At 44.9% G+C, this 12,965-nt stretch overlaps 1 protein-coding gene across 1 annotated transcript in view; it reads right to left on the bottom strand.

Annotated features, from left to right (window-relative positions):
- Window positions 1-6,111, bottom strand: part of GPRC5C (G protein-coupled receptor class C group 5 member C) — a 31,702-nt gene extending 25,591 nt beyond the window's left edge. Inside the window, exon 1 of the mRNA XM_066587632.1 lies at window positions 5,940-6,111. The gene's annotated coding sequence lies outside the window, so the exon portion shown is untranslated. The remainder of the gene's footprint in view (window positions 1-5,939) is intronic.
- Between the last annotated feature and the right edge of the window lie 6,854 nt (window positions 6,112-12,965).

Genomic DNA, 12,965 nt, shown 5'->3' with positions numbered 1-12,965 from the left:
AGGTATCCTTTTTATCTGGTCCATTCTGATGGAGACTATCAGAAAAACGTCACTCTATATACTTCCTAGTCTGTTCATTCTAATTGACAGTTTATCTAGAATGACAAATTCATTTATTCGTAAGTAGCCACTATCCTGGTATAGTATGGTACCTGCAGTTGTTCTTCTTTGCTGTCCTTTTAAGGCTTCCAATCCTGTTATTAGTCGTCCAAGATGGCTACTGCAATTTTCTAACTACCTGATGCACGCTGTGCACTGCTTTCTGATTGGCTGGTGCATTAGAAGTCTACACTACCAATGCACAATGGAAGGAACCCTGGGATGACCTATTGCACATCTGTGCCTGATAGGTCCTCCTGTGTAAAAGGGCCCTAATAGTCCCTGTTAGCCATTGTCTATAGTGTAATTAGTACACAGAGGAGGATTTACATACAATTATGCAGATGATACATCTCAGGCTATTACCTTTCATCCCTCAGGACACTGAAACTTGCCTGTTTACTCTAATTAGCCTCTTCCTCTTCTAATTCACACTCCTTGCTATGGTGTGAAGACTCCACAGAGACATCAGAACATCAGTGAATCCTGAGGATCATAATAGGATCCATCAACATCCATCTAAAATTCATGGAGGCAGGTGAGCTGGGGCCTCCGCCACATTTTTCAGGACAGGTCCCAGCAACTATACAGCCAGCTTCAAAGCGTGTATTTGCACGTGCAAATTTTACATACGCAATTCACAGAAAAAAGATACCATTGATTTGAATGGGTTTGTTCTCATTCCTTATTTTTCTCCGAATGCGAAAAACATTGCAGTGTGTTCTACTTTTGTGTGCACCAGAGGTCCCCAAATATACGTCTATGGGGGTGCGCAAACGTGCATGCAATGTGTAACGGGACGCGCAATACGCTGTGCATTTCCTTGAAAGCAAGAATGGTGACATTATTGGGTCATTGCAGAGAAGGCTTTGCTCAAGGTCCTACATAGCTTTATTCAGGCCATGCCAAGGCCACAGCAAAGCAGAATGCCCAGTCCAATAGTTATTAAAGTTTTATTGCCAAGACTTTCAATTAAAAGCAAACTCCTCTATAACCTTATTGTTCACTAGGGATTGGTCCTTTGCTCTGCAACTTTCTCTAATGACATACAAGGTCATACAAGGTCATTTAAAGGAGCAGCTGAGTAAAACTTTTTTTAAACTAGATCTCTTGAGCCTGTGTGGTCGATGATCTATAACAATATTAGAGGAAAGCAGGTTTCATGACCAACATAGAAGGGGATTCTTTACTGTAAGAGCAGTTAGACTGTGGAACTCTCTACCGGAGGAAGTGGTGATGGCAAAATCCATAGAGGAGTTTAAAAGGGGACTTGATGTCTTTCTGGAGAAGAAGGATATTACAGGATATAAATATTAGGTTAAGTGTCAATCCTGGTATATAGGCAGGTAGGAACTATTAGGGGTTGATCCAGGGAACAGTCTGATTGCCATTAGGGAGTCGGGAAGGAATTTTTCCCCCAAAAGGGCTAATTGGCTTCTGGCCTTGGGGTTTTTTGCCTTCCTCTGGATCAACACGGTAGGATAGACAGGCTGGACTAGATGGACATTGTCTTCATTCGGCCTTACATACTATGTTACTATGTTAATAGACTTTCTATGTTTGTTAATCCGGCAAGGGGTCCCATACAGTGAGGCTGGATGACACAACTTCATCTACACTGCAGTCACTTCCATTGTTGAGCCACAACATATGTGCAGCTCATCATGGCCATAGATTACATAGGTGGTACGGCACACGACTAGTTGTATAGGTGGCGGAGTCAATGGTGGTCCTATAGGTCAACATTATAGATCATTTTTAACACACACACAGCAGAACATACAAATCAACGGGCACAAATACAGTTGGTGTCCAGAGTCGCGTCTGGATAAGTAGGACGCACAAAGGTGCAGCCTGTTTTGTGTAAACACTGTGACCAAAAACACAACTCAAGAAGTAATGAGGTCACTTGGTGTTTAACTCTAACCACTTCCACTGTGAATCTGAAGGCGTTTATTCACTTTATATGGTGCCGCCATTACTAAGATCCGCCATGATCTAAACTATTGAAGATCTAATGATATTCACAGACATGAGACAGCTGCAATCCTATTGTCCCTTGAGATAAGTGGCGCCAAATACATCTGATGGGCACCTATCCCTCTGCTCCTACCATTAAACAGATGTGGCTAGGGGCGCCTTTTACACGGAGCGATTATCATTCAAAAAACCATCGGGTAGTGCGAATGTGAACAATAAACGCAGTTAACGATTGGACGATGTCTTTCGCTTCTCGTTCGTCATTCATTTTATGCATGCATAAAAGTAATCGATCGCTTGTTCGCATATCGTTGCATGTAAACAGCAATTGTTTAGTCGCTCATATTCACTTGTACAGTAAATGTGAACAACTGAATATGCGAGCGCAATTCTGAACGACATTGCTAATTATTTGTCTGCCTGTATAAACAGGCTGCATGAACGATCGATTTATTGTGTACAAGGAGCCTAAGGCCCCTTTCGCATGAACGGCATTTCAACACAGAGTAGGGGCATCAAAAAATTGCGTATAAAAGAACCGATGGTTTCCTATGGCTTCTTTTAGATGAACGATTTTTTGATGCACCTAAAAGTCATGCGTCAAAAATAACGCTGATATTTCTCTCGTGTCAAAAGATAGGACTTGTCCTATCTTTTGACGGCAAAATGCTGGTGGCTCCCATAGACTCCTATGGGAGTCACTGGCAATGGGAGGGGGAGGGAGTTTAACAGCGGCTAGCGCTGTTAAACAATAACAGATGCCTCTAGTGAGGCATTTCAAGTCATTAAAGTTGTTTTGTTGAGCGAGGGATTTCAGGACTGCGGCATCAGTGCACTGCAAGGCGCCACAGCCAGCCGTGAAAAATTGCGAATAATAGCCCCAACTTGGTTGCGACCATTATGCGTTCATGTAATAGTCGTGATTTTTTTGGAGCGCCTTTCGGAGCGTTAAAATGACGTTTGTGTGAAAGAGGCCTAACAGTTATCTCCTGATCGAGTAAGAAAAATTGGGCTTATAGAAGGGCGTTTGAGAAATGGGTGCAACCATCTCACTAATCTTAGTGAATATTATCAGAGTTGGCACATCCATCTCCCCACCACCTAATATACATGTCTCAGAGCGGGCATCCCACTTCCTCTCCTTCTATATACATGTAAAGGATGACTTCACATCGGTGTATCTGTGCACACAAAATCTGCATGCGCAATACGCAGACTAGAGCTCATTGATTTCAATAGGTTCATTCACATGTGCGTATTTTTCTTGCGCATTTTCGTCGCGCCAAAAAAACAAAGCATGCTCTATGTTCCTGTGAAAATTCGCACAAAACGTCCCCATAGAAATCAATAGGCATGTGCAGATGCGCGCAAAATCTGCTAGGAGATGCGTGAAACACTGTGTAATTACGGAAAAAGAACACATTAGCCATTTCAATCGTTGCATATCTTTTTGGCACTCGTAAATGCACATGCCATGCATGTGCAAAAAGGACAGTAAAATATGCCAATGTGCGTGCACAAAAGCATGGTTTGTTCCACAAAAATGCTACGCTCATGTGCACGCAAATACGCAAACGCTCGTGTGAATCTGGCCTAATACACATATCAGATCCATCTCCCCCTTCTAATACGCATGTACCAGTGTGGGCTCATCCATCTCCCCTCCTCCTAAGAGACATGTTTGGGAGTGGGCACATATATCGTCCCTCGGTCTAGGTGTAGTTCCTGCCCGATTCGCCCTCCATATTAAGGCTGCATACATCTTCCACCTCTGTGGAAAATTCTCCACCGGCTGCGCCTTGTAGCAGACGTCGCCTGCTTGTATACGGGTCTGCTGGGAGTTTGGGATGTGTTTGAAGCTCTGTGCAGGCAATGCGTAAACCATAAATAGCATACACTATAGCCTTTGTGCTTCCCAGGACTGCTAATACCTGCTAACCCCTTCCCCTCCACACATTTGCTTATCCCCCCAAGTATGAATATACTGCCTGCACATCTACCAAGCATGCATATACTGCCTGCTCCACGGTTCCCCAAATATGCTGTGTGCTTAATCCACTTCCTCCAAGTCCACCTATACTGTACTGCCTTCTTAACCCATTCCCCTCCACGGAGGTCTTGAGTCAAGCATATTGTATGTCTAAAGAGCTATTCGGCATATAAAAGCATTGCATAGTGAACTTTCTAAATACAGGCTGAGGTACAAGTTCCCACCATGTTCAAGTCCTCTGCTTTCTGTCAGTGAATGGGAACAATCTTGTTTCCATCTAGTGACAGCAGAGGAGAGAGATCTGATGCTACTGTTGTGCTTATCTCTGAGGATTGCCAAATCTGGATACACTGTTGCAAACTTTTAACTGTGAAGTATTAAGGTCTTTACCTGTTTGCAACATGTGAATGTAAACAACAATCATGTTGTTTACAAACTAAGAAGACGTGTAGCACCGAGTATATTAGAATGCTGCAAAACGTCTTCTTGGTCATACACGACCAGAATTGAATTGCGGATTCCGCGATCGCTGTCCACGCAGACGATCAGCGGTAATACAGAAAGAGAGAGAGAGAGAAAGAGGGATTTTAGCCTGGGCGGTTGACTATGGGATGTTCTGATCTCATTCCCTGCTTGCAAGTTTTCTAACGCGCGGACTACACGCTGACCGTAGGCTGGCATTTGCAACTTATTTCCGCAATGACTAATAGGTCTTTTGCTGCAGATATTCGCAAGTGGAATCCGACCCAATTGTGTGAGTGCAGCCTGAGGCTGGGTTCACATCTGCATTGGAACGTCCGATCGGAGGCTCTGTCGAGATCCGGTACAAAATAAAGGAAGAAAAAAACTCTCTATGCGTTAAATGCCAGGTAGTTGAGCGGAAACCAAACTGACACCATTACAGTCACTGAGGTCTGTTCGGCGCTATTCGGTTCCGTCATAAAATAGATACATTTGGCCAGAGGATTCCCCTTTCCTGCTTCACAAATGCAGCAGGAAAATTGAATCCCCACTTCAGATGTGAAACCACCCTTTCAGACAAGAATATTTTTGCTCCATATTAGATTAGTGTCTAGGGGATTGTAATATCAATAGAATTAATATCAAGGCCATTTTTTTCGAAAATGCAGCATGGCCTATTTTTTTGCGTATTTGCCTCCGTATTTGTATTCTTTGTTTATTGGGTGTATACAGATCAGTATTTGTCCAATAGAAAGTGATACAAATCCAGAGACAAATATCGATGAAAAATTGATGACATACAGATGTCGCGTCTTTTGATCTATGTCCATAATATGGATCTGTATTATGGATGTATTATTAGAGTGATCCAGCTTTATTTAGCTAAAGCCAGAAAACCACTACTTGGTGACAGCCGGCAAGCCAACAAAAGAATATCCCATTCCTGGCTCATTCCACATATGATGCATTTCTAATCGAATTATTTTCCAGGTAGAGGTAAGAACAATGTATTAACCCATAGTGCAGCTCCCTGCCTACTCCTGCCCTGGAGCTCCTGTATAGCTAGCTGTACACTGTATTGAGCACCCATTGCCTCCAACAGAGGTCTAGAAAGTGGAGGAGACTTGCCATATGCATGTAACATATACATATATACTCATTACTTTACACCGGAGACTATACTGCTACAAATAATGCATACTTAACCTATTCCTCTCCATAGTGGTCCAGAAAGCAGGGTTTTCATGCTCTGCAGGCAAAATAATTTCCATTTAACTCCTTCTCCTCCACATTACTCTATCAAGCAAACAGTACACAAAACTACGCTGAACCCATTAAGCCCACTGGAGAGTTTCCTTGCATGGCAGCAGCTGCAGAGAAAACTCCTGCATTTCCCCAGTACTCTTACCTGTCACTTTCTGGGGGCGATCTCCTCCAGGTGTGCAGCACAAGGGGCACTTTATTCCTGGGCTGGAGGAGGGTGGCAGAGTAGTCCCGTGCTGGGCACAGGCAGCTGGACGACTTGGGTCTAATCTGCTAGTTGCTCTCACTTCTCCACTCCTCCTTCTGAGGTTGCACAAGCTTCCTGACATCAGAGTGACATCACGACGACTCCCCTCAAGAGCTTACAGGTACACACAGACACTCCTTCACCCTGGCTGCTCCACATAGTGGAAGGGCAGCAGCACATTCCTTCCAAAAATGTCACAAAGTTTGGAGCATTAGTTGTAACTGTTCTACTATAAAGCTTGTAGATTGTCTGACTCCCTCCATCAGGATATATTGGGGTGGCGCAAACACTAACATGGTGCTCAGAGACCTTTGTTACTGGGGTACCTGCAATTTTTAAACATGTTATTCAATATGGTTAACCCCATTAAGTGCCCCTTATGAGACCTTAAAGAACCAGATCAAGGCCAGATTTACGGCCGTTTGAGACAGAGAATAGAACCTATTGAATTAAATGGATTCAAACACATCTCCATATTTATGCTTGTTATTTGCACAGCTTGCTTTACTTTTGCACACCCAGGGTCCCCATAGAAGTCTATGGGGGGAGTGCAAAGGAGATGTGCAATATGCTGCACAAATCCACTGGAAAAAAAAACCCACATCTAGAAGTCATTAAACAAAACAGCTATTTACGTGGTTTAGTGTTTGTCTGCAGCGCACAAATGAACTTGGCTGCGGGCAAAAAACGAGGAAAACATGCTGATATGCGTGTAAAAAAGCCTTGTACACAGAGCAAATATGTTGCACTGAGACACAAATAAAACCGCATAAGGCTTCATTCACACAACCGCATAAACAACGACATTTTTACGCCCGGACGATGTTCGCGAACCATCTGAGCCATTGGTTTCCAATGCATTTGTTCACATGGGTGAATATATGGCGCGTAAAAACGTTGAACTGTGAAAAATGGAACATAAGCAACCATAGTACGTGCCGACTAGAGATGAGCGAGTATATTCGCTAAGGGCAATTGCTCGAGCGAGCATTGCCCTTAGTGAGTACCTGCCCGCTAGAGACAAAAGGTTCGGGTGGTGGCGCGGGGGAGCGGTGAGTAGCGGCAGTCAGCAGAGGGGAGCGAGGGGGAGAGAGGGAGAGAGAGAACCTGCAGTTGGCAATTACTCAAAAAAAGCGATGCTCAATCGAGTAATTGCTCCAAACGAGCACGTTCGCTAATCTCTAGATGCCACATTTGACTTAATTTTCTATGGTGCAAAAAGTCTCCCACATGTCTTAGGGCTTAGGGCGCCCACCCACTGGCGTTTGCGATTTTCGTGCGTGAAAAACGCAGCGTTTTCGCGGCTTTTCCATTAATTTCCATTGACTTTCATGGGTGCATTAGGAGAAAAATAAGGACACATATGCAACTGACAGTTCCTATGTTAAAAATCGCAACGCAACGCAAAAAAAAACGCCAGTGGACAGGAGTACATTCAATTCTAATTGCTCTTGAGAAAAAACGCAAAACGCAAAGAAAAAAAAATCGCCAGTGGGTGGGCGCCCTAAAACAGATGAGCGTGATAAGATGCAGTTTTGCATCCCGGAAATAATGAGTAAATTCTCACAATTTTTTTTTGCAACTGTTAGGGCGCCCACCCACTGGCGATTTTTTTCCCTGCGAAATTCGCAGCATTTTTTTCTCTGCAGGGGTCTATGGGACTTGTAATGTTAAAATCGCGATCGCGCAAAATCGCAATTTACCGCGAAATCGCGATTTTAACATTACAAGTCCCATAGACCCCTGCAGAGAAAAAAATGCTGCGAATTTCGCAGGGAAAAAAAAATCGCCAGTGGGTGGGCGCCCTTATTTTCACGGGCGCAAAAAAATAGGACCTGCCCTATCTTGTGGGTGTTTGCCCATCACAGAGCTCCATAGCAGTCTATGGGGGAGTGCAAACACGCACATCTGCCTGCGCTGGTATGTGCTAAACGCTGCACATACTCGCGATCACCAACACTCCATTAGGCTACTTAGTCTTTTAAATCAGGGCAGGGTTATTCTCACACCTATATGAACCAGAGGTGGGGGAATCGATATGGTGTGTATTTATGCAGGGCTGTTTCACACATGCGTATATCAGCTGCCGTTTTTACGGCGGGCCGATATACGCTACGATCTCATGCATTGGTTTCCAATGCATCAGATCACATGGCCGTATTCCCTTGACGTAAAAGAGCCTGGCCGGCCAATGTAGCGCTGGGCGCTTTTACGTTGGGCCCAGAAGATAGTCCTGGAACTATCTTTCGGGCCGGAATACATTGGCTGCTGTATGGGCTGCTATTGGAGCCAATGACAGCAGCTGGAGAAGGGAGGTGGGAGAGAGTTTAGCAGCATGACTGCTAAATTCCCTCCCTCTTCTCTCCTCCCCGTTGGCTGACTCCAATGGGAGGGGGTGGGACGGGGCAAAGCTAATCACCACCTCCTCTCAATGCTGGCTGTGGACAAGGGGAGGGGGCGGAAGCTTAACTCTGCCCCTTCCTGCTGCCACCCATTGCAAACGGCCAGAGAGGGGGAGAGAGGAGGTGAGCCGGTGAGGGGGAGGGAAGGGGCAACGGCATGGTGGCCTCGGCGTATATGCGCCAGGGCCCATGCTGTCTGAACAGGCGCACAAACATTAGATTTGTGTGCCCATTCATGAGCTTTCACGAATCAGATGGTAGCGTATATTGGCCAACCGTGAAAGCGGCGGATGATATACGCTCATGTGAAAGAGCCCTTAGGGTGTTTTTAGGTGAAATGATTGTCATTCAAAGAATCGTACAAACGTGCGAAAGTGAACGATATCGTTGAGTCTGAACGCGAGCCAACGACTGAACGATGAGCAACAATTGTTCATTTTTCGCTTGGCGTTCATTTTATGCAGGTATAAAAACTATTGTTGGCTCGATCTCCCTTTTTTTTCTTTTTAATGTGTGCACAAAAGCGCAAAATTTGAACTAGCTTTTTATACAGCAAAAGGAATGATGAACAATTCTGAATGATTCTTGTTTGATCGAACAATGTATCTGCCTGTCTAAACAGGCTGCAAACGAGCTAGCGGTGACGTCACTGGCATGTTTGATCGTTCAAATGTGGAATGGCTTGTCTAAAAGCACCCTAAGGGCTCATTCACACGGGGAGCTAGGCGTGCAGAAATCACATGAGGCTATTTGAGCCAATGGTTTCCTATGGGAACGTTCAGATTACTTCATCTGGAGGAATGGGTAAGCACGTAATTTTTGCACGCCTAGCTCTCCATGTGAAAGAGGCCTAACCCTGTCAGACCTGGTATGGACCAATTGCTTTTTTGGTCTCCTGTGGACAAGGCTAGATTTGAAAGACAAAAAACTTAATACAATGATATCAAACTATTTGCCCATGACAAACATTCATGGCATGAAAGCTGGTGTCCCATTTTCAGGATCAGTGAGGGTCAGTCAGCCAGAGGGTCTGTACCCACACTCTAGAGATAGGCGGCGGTCCCAGCTTTTCCATAACGTTATATACAGGAAAACCTCAATTTACTCCACTGTATATGTTGGGTCAGAAAGGTATTTAACAAAATGCACCTGTCACCATCAGTGGTTAGTATGGTCCATTTCTTCCTTTGCCTATGAAGTTAGCTGGGCTAGGGACAATATATTTAAATGTGATTTTCCTATGACAAACATTCAAGGACTGCCAACTGGATGCTCCATCTGTTCTTAGGATCAATCAAAGATAAGACCCCTACCTAGAATGAAGAGAGTCATTGTCCCACTAGAGGGGTCTTATCTTTTTCGCATTATACTAGGCTGGAAAAATCTCCCTGTTCTTACAGGGTCAGGGAAGAATTCCATTTTTTTACCATTTCACAGGATTTATGCTCTGGCCCCAGCTAGACCATGAACTGAAGGTACCTTTAGGCTGGGTTCACACGGGGCGGATTTGCCGCGGAAATTCCGTGCGGAATTTCACCGCAGCAAATCCGCATGCGGCCGCTAATCCCGGGATTAGCCAGCCATGTGGACGAGATTTCTCAGAAATCTCGTCCACACGAGACGGCAAATCCGCTGCGGCTAAGCCGGCAGAAGCCGCTGCTGCGGATTTGCCGACCGCAGCATGTCCATTTTTTTTCCCCGCTGCGGCCGTGCTCTCCTCTATGGGAGCGCCAGCCGCAGCAGAAGAGCGATCGGCCAGGCCGCTTCAAAGCCATCACGGGTTTTGAAGCAGCGGTTCTCCCGGCGGAAATCTCATGGTTTTTCGCTGCGGCCAAACCGCGAGATTTCCGCCGAGAATCCGCCCTGTGAGAACATAGCCTTATATGGAGCGATTATCATTGAAAACACACAATTTGGGTGACAGTTGTCCTGTGTTTAGCCGCCGGCATTGTACTGAGCAAAAACTTGCCCACTTGTTGGAGTCGCTTGGTTTTTAGTAGAAGTAACTCCTTAACGGACGCGGCCCTTTTTTTTCAATTTTTGTTTTCAGGCTTTCCTCCCCACTTTCAAAAAATCAGAACCCTTTTATTTATCTACCGTATCAATGTAGCTTTCTGAGGGCTTCTTTGTGAGGAGATAAGTTGTAATTTTCAATGGTGCTATTTACTGTACCATATAATGTACTGAAAAACTTTTAAACATTTCTAGGTGGAGTAAAATAGGAGAAAAACGAGGTCTTATTTTTATGAGGTACTCATTGTGGCAAAAATGAGACGATAACTGTATTCTGCGGTTTGGTACGATTACTACGATACCAAATTTATAGAGTTTTTTGTTTTGCTCTACTACTATTAAAATATTAAATATCTTTGGAAAAATATAAAATTATTTCCTGCCGCGAACTTCTTCCGGCCAGAACGTATTTATTTTTTTGCTGACATAGTTGTGTGAGGCTCATTTTTTGTAGGACGTCCAGTAGTTTCATTGTTACCATTTTATAATACATAAGAACAAAGCGTGTGCGCTCAAATGGGGTCAAGACCAAAATGTGTTTGAACTTACTTGGGAAGGCTTCAGAAAGCCTCAGGCTGCTATGGCAACCAAACGGCGCCCTGCGTACTCATCAAGGGGGGGGGCGGTTCGGGAGATTTAAAGGCCGCTATCAGAAGTGACAGCAGCATCTACAGGGTTAACAGCCGCGATCAGCATTCATGCTGATCGTGGCTGCTACCGGCGCGTGTCAGCTGTGAGAAACAGCTGTCATCCGCATTGCATGAATTAGCACCCTATCTCTCTCCATACAACTGTACATCCTGTGTTGTTAAGGGGATAAACAGGAAGTCGTTCAACTATGAACGACTGCCTGTTTACCGTGAATAGAAGCAGATGGGCTGTAAAGATCATCGGTCTACTCAGCCTCCATTCAAACAAAGCATAAAGCACTGGAGCTCTAGTCAGGCGGTAGTCCGTGGGACAGCTGTGGGGCGCTTATGCACAACCCAACAAGTTTGCAAAGTTGGAAGATGAGGGAGATGCCATTACAGAACCAGCACTGTTGCATCATGAAATGCCCTCTGCACACCAGAGAGATAACTGTTCCAGTGAGAAGGGAACGGGGAGTGCAGGTTAGACAGGTCCTAGTGGTGGGGGACTCAATTATAAGGGGGATAGATAGGACAATCTGCCATATAGACGGGGATCGTCGAACGGTGTGTTGACTTCCTGGTGCTCAAGTTGGACACATCACGGATCAGATTGACAGTTTACTTGGAGGGGCTGGTGAGGATCCAGTGGTCATGGTGCACATCGGCACCAAAAGCCACACTAGAAAGGCAGCAGGATCTTAGGGAGGTAAACAAGTGGCTCCAGGGTTGGTGTAACAAGGGGGGGTTTGGCTTCCTGGAGAACTGGGCTGATTTTGCTGTCGGCTACAGGGGAGGGTGCAGCAGTGTTGGGGGAGAAGATGGCTAGAAGGCTGGAGAAGTGTTTAAACTAGGGACTGGGGGAGGGCAAAAAGAGAAACAGGGGGGTAGACAGTGTAGATAGCCACCTGGTACCAAAAAATGGAAACGAGGATCGAGTAGGGGGTGGGGTTAGTATAGTTAGAACTGACAGAATAGCTAATAATACCATTAGTAGCAAAATAAATATAAAGAACAGCAGCAACCGTATAAATTATATGGCAACAAATGCAATAAGTCTGATCAGTAAAGTGGGTGAGCTTGAAACGAGAATGTCTGATGAAAATTACGATATAGTAGGAATAACGGAAACATGGCTTGATTATAAGTGCAATTGGGCAGTGAATTTAAAGTGTTACAATCTCTTCAGAAGAGACCGTGGAAACCAGAAAGGAGGAGTAGTCTGTATGTTAAATCATACTTAATGCTGAGGCTATGGGAAGATAAAGGTGCAGGAGATGAACAGGTGGAATCTCTGTGGGTAGAAATACAGGAAGAAAAAAAATAACAAAATCCTGATAGGAGTTTTCTATAGACCACCAAAAGCAACAAAAGAAACTGAAATATTATTATTAAGGCAAATAGAAGAGGTGTCAAACCGCAACGAAGTAATTATCATGGGGGACTTTAATTATCCAGATATAATATGGAAAAACGAAACCTGCAAATCTCACAAGGGTGAGATTAAAGATAACTACCTTACCCAACTTGTGCAGGAGCCAACTAGAGGGAGGGCCACTCTGGACTTAGTATTAAAGGGGTTGTCCCGCGCCGAAACGTTTTTTTTTTTTTTCAACCCCCCCCCCCGTTCGGCGCGAGACAACCCCGATGCAGGGGTTAAAAAAGAACACTGGACAGCGCTTACCTGAATCGGAATCGGCACGTGACGGGGCGGAGCTACACGGAGCCCCATTGAGAAACGAAGAAGACCCGGACTGCGCAAGCGCGTCTAATTTGGCCATTAGACGGCGAAAATTAGACGGCAACCATGGAGACGAGGACGCCAGCAACGGAGCAGGTAAGTGAATAACTTTTGATAACTTCTGTATAGCTCATAATTA

The sequence above is a fragment of the Eleutherodactylus coqui genome, chromosome 13 (genome assembly GCF_035609145.1).
Source record: "Eleutherodactylus coqui strain aEleCoq1 chromosome 13, aEleCoq1.hap1, whole genome shotgun sequence".
NCBI classification, from domain to species: Eukaryota; Metazoa; Chordata; class Amphibia; order Anura; family Eleutherodactylidae; genus Eleutherodactylus; species Eleutherodactylus coqui.
This window is presented reverse-complemented; position numbering and strand designations above follow the sequence as displayed.